The sequence below is a fragment of the Phoca vitulina genome, unplaced genomic scaffold (assembly GCF_004348235.1).
Source record: "Phoca vitulina isolate PV1807 unplaced genomic scaffold, GSC_HSeal_1.0 scaffold6, whole genome shotgun sequence".
NCBI lineage: Eukaryota > Metazoa > Chordata > Mammalia > Carnivora > Phocidae > Phoca > Phoca vitulina.
Window position 1 is genome coordinate 39,011,354 of NW_022589709.1, and position 13,244 is coordinate 39,024,597.

Here is a 13,244-nt window from a genome sequence, read left to right on the forward strand (position 1 = left end):
TGCTGTACATTACGTCCCCATGACTTATTAACTAGAAGTTGGTACCTCATGATCTCCTTATCCATTTTGCTCATACCCATCCCAATCTGTTCTCTGTAACTATGAAGTTTATTTTTTTGCTTTATTATGTTCCACATGTAAGTGAAATCATATGGTACTGGTCTTTCTCTGACTTATTTCACTTGGCATGATACACTCAAGGTCCATCCATGTTGTCACAAATGGCAAAATTTCATTCTTTTTTATGACTGGGTAGTATTCCACTATATATATATATATATACCACATTCTCTTTATCCATTCATCCACTGACAGACACTTGGGTTGTTTCTATATATTGGCTATTGCAAATAATGCTACAATGAACAAAGGGGTGCACATATTTTATTGAATTGGTGTTTTTGTTTTTTTTGGATAAATACCCAGAAGTGGAATTACTTGATCATATGGTAGTTCTATTTTTAGTATTTCAAGGAACCTCCATATTGTATTCTATAGCAAATGCAACACTTTACATTTCCATCAAGAGTGCACAAGGGTTCCCTTTTCTCTACATCCTTGCCAACACTTGTTATTTCTTGTCTTTTTAATAATAGCCATTTTGACAGATGTAATGTTTATCTCATTATGGTTCTGATTTGCATTTCTCTGATCAAGAGTGATGTTAAGCAGCTTTTCATATGCTTGTCAGCCATCTGTATGTCTTCTTTGGAAAAATGTCTACTCAGATCCTCTACCCATTTTTTAATCAGCCTGTTTGTTTTTTGGTAAGGATATTAACCCTGTATCGGATATATAATTTGCAAATATCTTCTCTCACTTAGGAGGTATCCTTTTCATTTTGTTGATAGTTCCCCTTGCTGTGCAGAAGCTTTTTAGTTTGATGTAGTGCCATTTGTTTATTTTTGCTTCTGTTTCTTTTGCCTTTGGAGTCAGGTCCCAAAAATCATCACCAAGACCAATGTCAAGGAACTTACCCCCTATATTTCTTCTAGGAGTCTCATGGTTTCAGGTCTCACATTTAAGTCTTTGATCTATTTTGAGTTAATTTTTGTGTATGGTGTTAGTGATATAGTTTTATTCTTTTGCATGTGGTTGTCCAGTTTTCCCAACACCATTTATTGAAGAAACTGTCCTTTCCCATGGAACATTTTTGCCTCCTTTGTTATAAATTAATTGACCACATATGCATGGGTTTATTTTGGGGCTCTTTATTCTGTTCCACTGATTCATGTGTCTATTTTTATGCCAATACCATGCTGTTTTGATTACTACAGCTTTATAACATAATTTGAAATCAGAGTGCATGATGCCTCTTTGTTATTTTTGTCATGATTGCTTTGACTATTTGCAATACTTTGTGTTTCCATACACATTTTAGAATTTAGGGGTTTTTTGTTCTAGTTCTGTGAAAAATGTTGGTATTTTGATAGGGATTTTGTTTAAACTGCAGATTGCTTTGAGTAATATGGACATTTTAACAATATTAATTCTTCCAATCCATGAGCATGGAGTATATTTCCATTTATTTCTCTTTTTTAATTTCTTTCATCAATGTTTGAGTATACAGTGTACAGGTCTTTCACCTCCTTGATTGAATTTATTCCTAGGTATTTTATTCTTTTTTAATGCAATTATAAATGGGATTATTTTCTTAGCTTCTCTTTTTTAAAAACTTCTTTATTTTTATTTAAATTCAATTAACATATGATGAATTATTGGTTTCAGAGGTAGAGGTCAGTGATTCATCAGTCTTATACAACACCCAGTGCTTATTACATCACGCGCCCTCCTTAATGCCCATCACCCAGTTACCCTACCCCCCACCCCTCTCCCCTCCAGCAACCCTCAGTTTGTTTCCTATGCTTAAGAGTCTCTTACGGGGGACGCCTGGGTGACTCCGTCGGTTAAGCGTCTGCCTTCGGCTCAGGTCATGATCCCAGGGTCCTGGTATCGAGTCCTGCATCAGGCTCCCTGCTCCGCGGGAGGCCTGCTTCTCCCTCTCCCTCTGCCTGCTGCTCCCCCTGCTTGTGCTCTCTGACAAATAATAATCTTAAAAAAAAAAAGTCTCTTATGGTTTGTCTCCCTCCCTGATTTCATCGTTTTATTTTTTCCTCTCTTCCCCTATGATCCTCTGTTTTGTTTCTTAAATCCCACATATCAGCAAGACTTAATTTCTCTGATAGTTTGTTAGTATATAAAAATGCAAGAGGTTTTGTATATTGATTTTGTACCCTGAACTTAACTGAATTATTACTTTTAACCAGAGTTTTGGTGGAGTCTGTAAGGTTTTCAACATATAAAATTGTGTTGCTCATGAATAGTGACAGTTTTACTTTTTCCTTTCCAAATTGGATGTCTTTTATTTCTCTTCCTGCTTAACTGCTCTGGTTAGGACTTCCAGTACTATGTTGAATAAAAGTGGTAACAGTACATATCCCTGTCTTGTTCCTGATCTTAAAAGGTTTTAGGGGCGCCGTGGTGGCTCAGTTGGTTAAGCTTCTGACTCTTGATTTTGGCTCAGGTCGTGATCTTGGGGTCCTGGGATTGAGCCCCACATTGGGCTCCGCAATGAGCGCAGAGTCTGCTTGTCCTCCCTCCCCCAACTTGTGCTCTAAAATAAATAAATAACATCTTAAAAGAAAAGCTTTTAGCTTTCCACTATTGAGCACAGTGTCAGCTGTGGTCTCCTCATATACGGCCTCTACTGTGCTGAGGTATATTCCATCTATACCCACTTTGTGAACAGTTTTTTTTTTTAATCTAAAAGTATGCTGAATTTTGTCAACTACTTTTTCTGCATCTCTTGAGATCATTTTTATTCCTTCACATTTTTAATGTGGTGTATCATAGTTATTGATTTGCACATTGTGAACCATCCTAGCATCCCTGGAATAAATCACTCAATCATGGTGAATGATTCTTTCAATGTATTGTTGAATTCAGTTTGCTTGTATTTTGTTGAGGATTTTTTCATCTATGTTCATCAGGAACACTGGTCTGTAGTTTTCTGTAGTGTCTTTGACGGGTTTTGGCATGAGGGTAATGCTGGCCTTGTAAAATGAGTTCAGAAGTATTCCTTCCTCTTCAAGTTTTTGGAAGAGTTTGAGAAGAATTGGTATTAAAATTTTGGAATGTTTGGTGTCATGAGTGTAGCTGTCTCTTCCTGGATTTCTGTTTGTTGGGATGTTTTTAATTACTGATTCAATCTTGTGGCTGTTTTGTAATTCTTCTTTGTTCCTTTCTTCCCTTGTGCCTTGATGACTTTATGTAATATTATGCTCAGATTCCTTTATCTTTTATGTGTCTACTGTAGGTTTTCTCTTTGTGGCATCATGAAGCTCACATGTAACAGCCTATTTGTATAGCCATCTATTTTAAGATGATAGCAAGTTAAGTCTGAACACATTTTAAAACTCTGCATTTTTACTGCCCCCACCAATTTTATGTGTTTGATGTCACATTTTACATCTCTTTATTCTGTATATCCCTTAAGTATTTATTGTAGTTATAGTTTTTACTATTTTAGCCTTCATACTAGCTTTTTAAATGATTAATCCACTATCTCTTCTATATATTTACATTTATCAGTGAGATTTTTACTTTCATATGTCTTCTTATTGCAAATTAGTGCCCTTTCCTTCCAGCTTAAACAATTCCCTTCAACATTTGTTGTAAGGCTGGCTTAGTGGTGACGAACTCCTTTAGCTTTTGCTTGTCTGGGAAACTCTTATCTCTCCTTCAGTTCTGAATGATAACCTTGCTGGGTAAAGTATTCTTGGTTGGAATTTTTTCCTTTCAGCACCTGAATATATCATGCCACTCCCTTTGGACCTTAAAAAGTTTCTGCTGAGAAATTTGCTGACAGCCTTATGAGGAGGGAAGAGGTTCCTTTGTATATAACAAGTTGTTTTTCTCTTGCTGCTTTTAATCACTCATCATGTTTTAATTTCATAGTTTTGATTTAATCTTTTCTAAATACAGCACTGGATAAATACAGAACCAGATAACAAGAGTCCCCAGCAAAGGAGCTTCAATGGTGTGCCCTAAGATTTCACCCTTCTCTAAGATTTTTAATTTAAAAAACTATTTTCAGGCATGGGTTACATTCTTTTTCTTAAGAAGCCACCTTTTAAAAAACTCTAGGGGTACCTGGGTGGCTCAGTTGGTTGAGTGTCCTACTCTTGGTTCCAACTCAGGTCATGATCTCAAGGTCATGGGATAGAGCCCCACGTCAGGCTCAGCACAGAGTCTGCCTTATAGTCTCTCCCTCTCCCTCTGCCCCTTCCTCTGCTCATGGTCTCTAAAATAAATAAATAAAATCTTTGAAAAACCCTATATTCAATTATAGCTTTATATGTAATAAAATGTACCCATTCTAAGTGTACAATCTTAACAAATGTATATACTTAGTGAGTATCCCAACACCCTCCCCCCAACCAAATCCTCCCTAATGCCCTTTTTTAGTCAGTTCTCCCTCTACTCCCAACTTCAGGCAACTGCTCTGCTTTCTATCATGATAGATTAGTTTTACTTTTTCCAGAATATTCTGTAAACAGTATGTATTCTTTTGGGGTCTTTTTTATTTAGTATAAACCTTTTGAGGTTCATCAATGTTGTTGTATGTATCTATAACTAGTTCTTTCTTTCCTCCTGAGTAGTATTCCATTTTATGGATATAACACCATTTGTTGATCCATTTGCCTGTCGATGGACATTTGGATAGTATCCATATAGGGGTTGTTATGAGTAAAGCTGCCACGGATATTTCTGAATACATTTCTGTGCAGTATTCATTTCTCCTAGGAAAATATCTAAAAGCAAATGCCTGGGTTGTATGATAAAGTATGTGTTTAGCTTTTAAGAAACTACAAGCTACTTTCCAGAATGGTTGTATCATTTTGAATTCCCACTAGTAATACAGCTGACCCTTGAACAATGTGGGCTTAAAGGCCCTAACCCCAAATGCAGTTGAAAATCTGAGTATAACTTTGACCCCCCCAAAACTTAACTACTAATAGCCTATGGTTGACCAGATTCCTTACCAATAACATAAACAGTCAACTAATACATATTTTATATGGGTTACATACTATATTCTTTTAATAAACTAGAGAAAAGATTAAGAAAATCATAAGGAAGAGAAAATATATTTATAGTACTATATTATACTTACAAAAAAAAAATCCATGTATAAGTGGACTCGCATAGTTCAAACCCATGTTGTTCAACGGTCAACTGTATAATATATTCATTGAACATAAGTGCTACCAAGAAAAGTAATAAAAAAATAAAAAGGCAAGTAGGTGTTGTTATTTACAGAAGATGGTAAGAAAAGGTTTCCTAAAAAGAAGACATCTGAGCCTGAAGGAAGCCTGAAGGAAGTAAGGGAGAATGACATGAAAATATCTGGGAGAACAACATTCAGAAGGCAAAAAGAACAGCACATGCAAAAGGGTATTCCTTGGTGAGTCTGAGGAATTTCAAAGAGGCCAAGGGATCTGCAATAGAATGAGAGAGAGGGAAAACAGGAAAAGGGGTCAGAAAGGTAGGAAGTTCAGCTCACGTAGGGCCTTATAGGCCAATGAACTTTGGAAGGAATGAAATAGGAAATCACTGGAGGATTTTGAGCATTAAAGGGACACAATTTATCTTAGTATTTTAGGAGAATCACTTTGATGTGGGAAACAGACTATAGGAAGCAAGCATGAAAGTAGGTAGACCAGTTAGAACATTATTATAATTACCCAGATAGAAGACTAGACCAGTATGGTGGCAGTGAAGCTGAGCTGGCAATGTGGCCAATGGACGGAAAGAGTCCTGGTGAAAGAGGAGTCAAACCTAATTAGGTCAATCTAATTACAAATCCATACTTCCTTTTAAGCACAAGAAAAAGAAGAAAAAGGGAGAAAAAAAGAATACAGTTTGTGTGGTTAAAAACTGGCAAGAAACTAAGTGGAAACTCATGGTACAGGCAAGGCCAAACTGTTTTAATCACCCAAAATAGCCTCAATCTAAATAGCTCAATGTGTCTGCCTGAAATAAATTTAATGTTATGGAAAAAAATGTAATATACCGATTATAATGCCAATTATGAACACTTCAGAATTTGGGGCATATAAAAATACTTCTCTCAAGGTTTGGAAAATAACAGTAAAGTAAAACAAGAACCACAGCAATCCTATGAAATGAGATGAACAACTATTAATCTTTCTATTCCGTAGGTTATAAATTTTAAGTCCAGATAAAGATATGGCCCCTTTGGGCCAAATCTAATGCACTGGGGACTAGGATCAGTCTGCTGATTCTAAGTCTGGCCCGGATACACTCTTTGATCAATTGCTGATGCTTACTCAGGACTGCCAATCTTTTCTGCCTATTTTAATTAAAGATATCAAATACCAGTACCTTTAATTCTCAAGATATACATCCTAAAACACCTGTAGACGACTCTAAGATATCCTACAAGGTGTTAGCAGTTTTCAGAGGCCCACCAAATGATAGCTCAACAAAGCAGAAAGAACTTAGAAGAACCAATTTCTAAGAAAACTTGATGATCTTTATAGGCTACCCTAAATATTTTGAAATATCTCATGCTGCTTTAGCTGTGTGGATTTCCTTTCCCTGTATTTTTCTTTTTTATTTTTTTTCCAAAGATTTTATTTATCCATTTCACAGAGAGAGACAGTGAGAGAGGGAATACAAGCAGGGGGAGCGGGAGAGGGAGAAGCAGGTTTCCCGCTGAGCTGGGAGCCCGACGCGGGGCTCGATCCCAGGACCCCGGGATCACGAGCTGAGCCAAAGGCAGAGGCTTAACAACTGAGCCACCCAGGTGCCCCTCCATGTATTTTTCAATAGCAAAATCTGTTCAAATATATGTGTGTGTTGCAGGTACGGGGTTGAAAGGGATGGTTTCCAAATTCACAAAGAAAGAATATCTGTAAACACATTTAAACAAAGCAGGTTTGGGAACTGTAATTTTTACTTCTCTGATGCTGACCATATGATAATTACATTTCCCCTAAAATAAAAAATAAAAATAAAAGAGAGGGCTATAGAATTTAACTCTACCAAACATTTGGGCTGTGTGGATTCTTTTATTACACTGTAAATATTTTGCATATGTCTGGAGCAAGCACCAGTAATTAGGCCATAATGGTAACTTGTCACTCTTAAACACAACAGCTGTGTGTATTTGGAAAGATTAAGAACTAGATTGTTCAGTAATTCTGGGAGCCCTGTTTACCAAGCTAAGATGGCTAGCAAGACTCTTATTGTTTACTTGATATGATGTACTTGTTATTTTATTAAATATTTAAGACTGCATAGTTTAAAATTTTATACAGAAAGCTTTTCACCTAATTTTGAAGAGAATTAAAGGAGTATTTCTAAGGTTATAATTTTAATTTAATTCTTTATAGTGCCCAACATGCCACATACAATTTGGTGCGTGACATTTCCTTTTTGTAATCAATCATGACCCATTACGTCTACACACACACATATTTTAGTATTAAAATTTATTTTCTTGGTTATTCCCTGTAATTGTTCAGGAAGTAGTATTTCTGTTTTATAGACAAAGGTATAAATATTCAAGTATGCTGCACAAGCTAAAAATCACATGAGAGTAGAATGAGTAGCAGAACATGATTAATTTTGTATTTACAGATCAGTGAGCCTCAAACATCTTTGTTTCTAGGCTGTTTTTCTGGTGAGATGTTTGCTGTGTTTCCTGATGGAGAGACTCCAAATGCACATTTTATACTAATATAAGTTGAGAGCAGAATAAATTGTTAGTGAGAATGATCACCTGTTCCAAATAAAATCCAGGATTCAAAAACAAACATAAATGAGATTCATTTAATTCTGGAACATCAGGACAGAGTAAACTGATAAGATAATAAACAAAATAAAGTTTGTTAGTGACTTTTCTGATTTTTGTGGTTCACTGTACATCATGCTCATTTTGCTAAACAACTTTGGAAAACTTACCAGCAGAAATGTAAAGTACAGATCGTACTCATTGAAGTAACATAAATTAACATTACCCAGATAGTAAATTTTAATAAAACCCATTTTAAATTGGAACAGATAAGCCCATTTGGAAGCTGCTGTCAATTACTCAACCAGCAAGGGCACTGAACATCTATTTTATGTTCATCAGTGGTCTAGGCTGATGAAGAGATATGAGAGAGAAAATGAAATGTTCTTTGCTTTCAAAGGATTTATAACGTAGTTCTTAGTGACAATTTTGTTTCACGATGGTGGATAAAAGCTTTAGATGTTCCTGGATATCCTTCTTAAGAGAACGAAAATCTGTCAGAATCACATGACTTTTTGTGAAATACCATGTGTATACTGAAAATATTTGCTGTAAACAGCGTCCTTATTGTATTGTATTCAGTGAGTGAAGATTCCATATACCTGTTTGAAACACCTCAGTGTGGAAGAAGCCTTGACCAACTCTGTGAGAACTTCTTCACCCTCAGAAAAGAAAAATAATATTGGTTCTGCCTCCTGGTGCTGGCAAGGAACACAAGATAATGAATATGCAAGTGCACACCGAAGATTTCCAGGCCATTTCTAAACAGATTTCCAAACCATCAAAGAGCCAAGCATTTAAATGAAGCAATTAAGCTTTAGGAAAACAACATAAAAATAAAATTTGACTAAAAAAATAAAATTTGAGTAACTATTCAACCTTATTGGGCATTCTGCCCTATCATCTTCCTATTTTCTACCCAGTCTAAACTGCTTTCTCTTGATGTTTTGCTTTTATTTTTTTAAGATTTTATTTTTAAGTAATCTCTACACCCAATGAGCCCAAGGCAGACGCTTACCTGACTAAGCCACCCCAGGTGTCCCTTAGCAGAGATAATTTCATAAATTCTATAAAGTTGAATTTATATTGTTGTGATGTACTTGAAAGTTGCACTTTTGAATTAGTAATTATCAAGGTAAATAAACTAATATTTTTATCATTAAAAACAGGATACAATCTGTAAGGAAAATACAGTTTTTAGAGCTTGCTCATTGTTTATATGCCATGAAAAAGCAATTTACTAAACACAGAGAAAAAGATTTTGGTGAAAAGAGATATAAAAATAAAGTAGCCTACATTAGTGAAACAATCTTCTATTGAATTCAATATATGGAGAAATTACGTGCAGAATAATTCCGTTTTAGGACCTAGAAAATGGGAGGAGAGCTTTTTCTGAGTCAGTTTAAAAACTGCATAAACTGCTATAAAAGTTAATAACAGGTGAGTAAAATAATGAGGGCCAAACAGGAGTTTCCGTAGTTTGCCTAAATCTGCTCAATCTTAGCCATTTTAAAAGATATCTATCTTCAGATATTTCATATAAACCTAATAACTATAGCTTTAGAGTACTTGCTGTAATAGCTAAAATAATGACAAATGAAGATTAGACTTCTAGGTAAAATTAAAGGTCAAGGGATGCCTGGGTGGCTCAGTGGGTTAAGTGTCTGCCTTTGGCTCAGGTCATGATTACAGGGTCCTGGGATCTAGTCCCGCATCGGGCTCCTTGCTCAGCGGGAAGCCTGCTTCTCCCTCTGCCCCTCCCCCAGCTTGTGCTCTCTTGTGCTCTCTCTCTCTGACAAATAAATCTTTAAAAAAAATTTTTTTTTAAAAAAAGGCCAAAATACTTGTACTCGTGTTTGCTTCCTTTCTATAATCTTATCAAAATGAGAGAAAAGTGATTTTAAAAGAATTCGTAAGAACAAAGAGGGCAGAAGAGAAGACAATACAAGAAAATTTTAGAAAGTGAAAAGCAGACACAGGAGTATTAACTACCTATTAAAACTTTACAAAGCAGCTGTGGGAAAAGTCAAGAAACTAATTTACATTTCAGATTTCCGAAAGCCTCCAAATTGCTGGCAATGGGTACTTTTGAACTGTGAGGCCATCAGCAGAAGAATGAGGGAAAAGTTTTTATAGGGTGCAATTAGACACCTCCCCACCCCAGAGCTCTTCCCCTACTCTGTATGATGGATTTGCTGTGCAGGTGGATAGATAATGGCAGGTTTATTCTAGAGAGGAGCTTCGAAATCAAGGACACTAAGCAAAATCAAAGCTTGGCGTGCCATGCTAAAAACAGTGGAATTCAGTGAACTTTAACATATGGAACTCTAAGAGCGGCTGTCTTATCTTTCTGCACTTGGTTCCTGTAATGCCTGCTTCTAGCCTCTACCTCCTAGGCCTAGGAATGCTGAAGTCATCTCTGGGGAGTCTGATCCAAGAAAACCTAAAAATCCTGACATTAGGGCTCCTTCAATGAAACAGACCACCCAAATCACCAACCAAGGGCAAAGCCCTCAATCAACATACTACACCTACACCTAGATGTACCCAGGGCTTCCCATAGCTGTCTAATGCCCCCACTCTTAGAAAACCAAAGGTCATTGGGTATCTGAGGGGAGCCTCTGTGTGAAAGAGAAAGATGGAAACAAGCAGACAGAAGCAACCCGGAAGAGATGAACATGGGGTGGGGGGAGAAAATGGAAACACTACCTTTGAATCCCAAAGAGACTACAGAGGATACTGTATCCATAGCATTAGAACAGCATGATTATCTATCATCTATCTAAAGAGAATAAAAAAAGAGCTCCTAAAGATTTAAAATATGAGAGTAGAAATTTTTTGAAAAAAAAAAAAAAATAAAGGGCAGAAAGATAAATAGCTAATTTGAGGGGTGCCCGGGTGGCTCAGTCGTTAAGCGTCTGCCTTCCGCTCAGGTCATGATCCCAGGGTCCTGGGATCAAGCCCCGCATCGGGCTCCCTGCTCCGCGGTAAGCCTGCTTCTCCCTCTCCCACTCCCCCTGCTTGTGTTCCCTCTCTCGCTGTGTCTCTGTCAAATAAATAAATAAAATCTTAAAAAAAAAAAAAAAGATAGAGTTTCTACATTAAAAGGGTCTGCCAAGTGCCCAGAGCAAAGATTTCCAAATATTTCAGTGTTTTTTTGGGGGGGCTGGGCGGAAGGATAATTTCGGGCCACATTTTTGGATAATATATTTATATTACTGCTTTTTGAATCTGCAGAATTAGGCATTATCTACTGACTTCCTAACATGGCAGATTTAGATTTAGTACCGCTTCACCATTACCCCTTCATATCTATCACTCTTCTCATCCTCACATCCACCTTGTATAATTATATTGCAATTTTGGTTAAATCAATATTCAATATTTACATTGTTATGACAATGTAAAAACTATTCACAGCTGAACCATGTAATATTTTATAATTTTTTCTCTTTCCTGCATAACCTTTTGTTTTCCTTAATCTTTCTTTACTTGCAAAATTGCGAAGTTCATGAAAGAGAGATTCAAACAGTCAGTAAGAAAGAGTCCCCTCCTCTGATCTGCTGTCCTTGCTTCTGAGTTACCCTCATTCTCAGCCAAGCACCCCGAGCAAGCAGGCTCTAAGCAGCTCTACCTCAAACTAGCAATATAGAAAAACCTCAGCAGATAAAGGGAATCTTTTTCTCAACAGCTGCAGTAAGAGAATCAATCTCTTACTCAAGAGGATGTGCTACCCTTTCTGTTCTCCTGAGTCATCACTTTAGCTAGGGGTGGAGTCAAGTTTTATCTGAGCCTCAAGGCTTGAGAATAAGGCAAAGAGTCTCAGCAAACAAAGAAAACAGGCTGAGAAAAATTTTATTTTACCTTTACATCTGTAACAAAAGCATAGTTCAAACTCAACAAGTCCTAGAATTTTACAGGCTAGAAAGAACAAGAATAAGTGATTGCCTCTGGGTTGAGGAAACATTATATAAACCAACTTTTCAAAGTTTAAAATTGTCCAGGAGATAATAGCATTATGATTTTAGAGCTAATTGAGGGATTTTGTACTGATACTCAAAAAGCAGAAATGAATATATTAATCAAAATTAAGGCAAAATGAATTTATGGCATCTTTTAATATCACAAACATGTTTTATTTTTGTTTTTAAGTAGGCTCCATGCCCAGTGTGGAGCCCAATGCAGGGCCTGAACTCACGACCCTGAGATCAAGACCTGGGGTGAGATCAAGAGTCGGATGCTTATCCGACTGAGCCATCCAGGTGCCCCACAAACATGTTTTTATTCAGTTCAGCTGATCTTTTAAATGTTGCATTTAATATTATTTTTGATGACTATTGTGACCTACACAACCTATTCAGTGAGGCAACCACTGACTATATGTATTAGTACTTAGGCTACTCTACCACTGTGTGAGACTTTAGCCAAACAATTTTGGTCAATCTCTCTCTCTCTCTCTCTTTTTTTTTCTTTTAGGGGCAGAGGGAGACGGAGAGAGAGAATCTTAAGCAGAGCCTGACCTGGGCTCACTCTCACGACCCTGAGAGCATGACCTGAGCCGAAATCAAAGAGTTGGACGCTCAATCGACTGAGCCATCCAGGTGCCCCACGAACGATTTTGGTTCCTAAGGAGGCAAGGCCATCTTCATTTTTCCTTCTTTTTTGGTAATATGTATCTTTTAGCAAATTAAAAGTCCTTAGCTGTACGTCAAATTTTTTGCACTATAATAGGATCAAGAGTGTTAACTGAAAAAAAAAAAAGTACCAGCAGAATTTCAAAAGTAATGAACAGGTGCTTGCTTCAGCAGCAGATACTAAAATTGGAACAATACAGAGAAGATTAGCATGGCCCCTGCACAAGGATGATACACAAATTCATGAAATGTTCTCTGTATAAATAAAAATAAATAAAATGAACAGATCCATAGTTCAGATATCCTCTTAGTAGTGCCTTCCACCAATCCTTAGGGTTGCCATATTTATATTTGTTTTATGATTCTTTTATTAGTCTCTCTGCGGTGTGGCTATATTTATATCTAAGCTTACAACTAAAAATGTTCATTATGCATTTATTTATCGGTGTTAAGAGGACTATGATGACCACTTTTAGTTTAAGACAGTACGACCTTGCCATTTGCAAATAATGATAATGACAATAGTTAACAGTAATTCTCACAAAAGCTCTACGAGTTAGATACTATCATTATTCCCAGTGTACTGATGAGGACACTGAAAAAGAAGACAGAAACTTACTCAAGGCAATACTACTAGATGGTAAGAGCCCAGCTGGTCTGAACCCAAAGCCTACACAAGGTAATAAACTGTAAGACAGCATCCATGGGGGTGTGATAGCCTACCTACTTCTAATAATACCTGAAAAAGAAAGACACCAAGATGCATTTGGTACAGCATACGTAACAAG

The 13,244-nt window shown here is 36.7% G+C and overlaps 1 non-coding gene across 1 annotated transcript; it reads left to right on the forward strand.

The window, feature by feature from the left end:
* The first annotated feature begins 12,616 nt into the window (after nucleotides 1-12,616).
* Nucleotides 12,617-12,719, forward strand: LOC116632545. The gene has a single exon (XR_004299460.1). It is a non-coding gene; the product is annotated as a U6 spliceosomal RNA (small nuclear RNA).
* The last annotated feature ends 525 nt before the right edge of the window (nucleotides 12,720-13,244 follow it).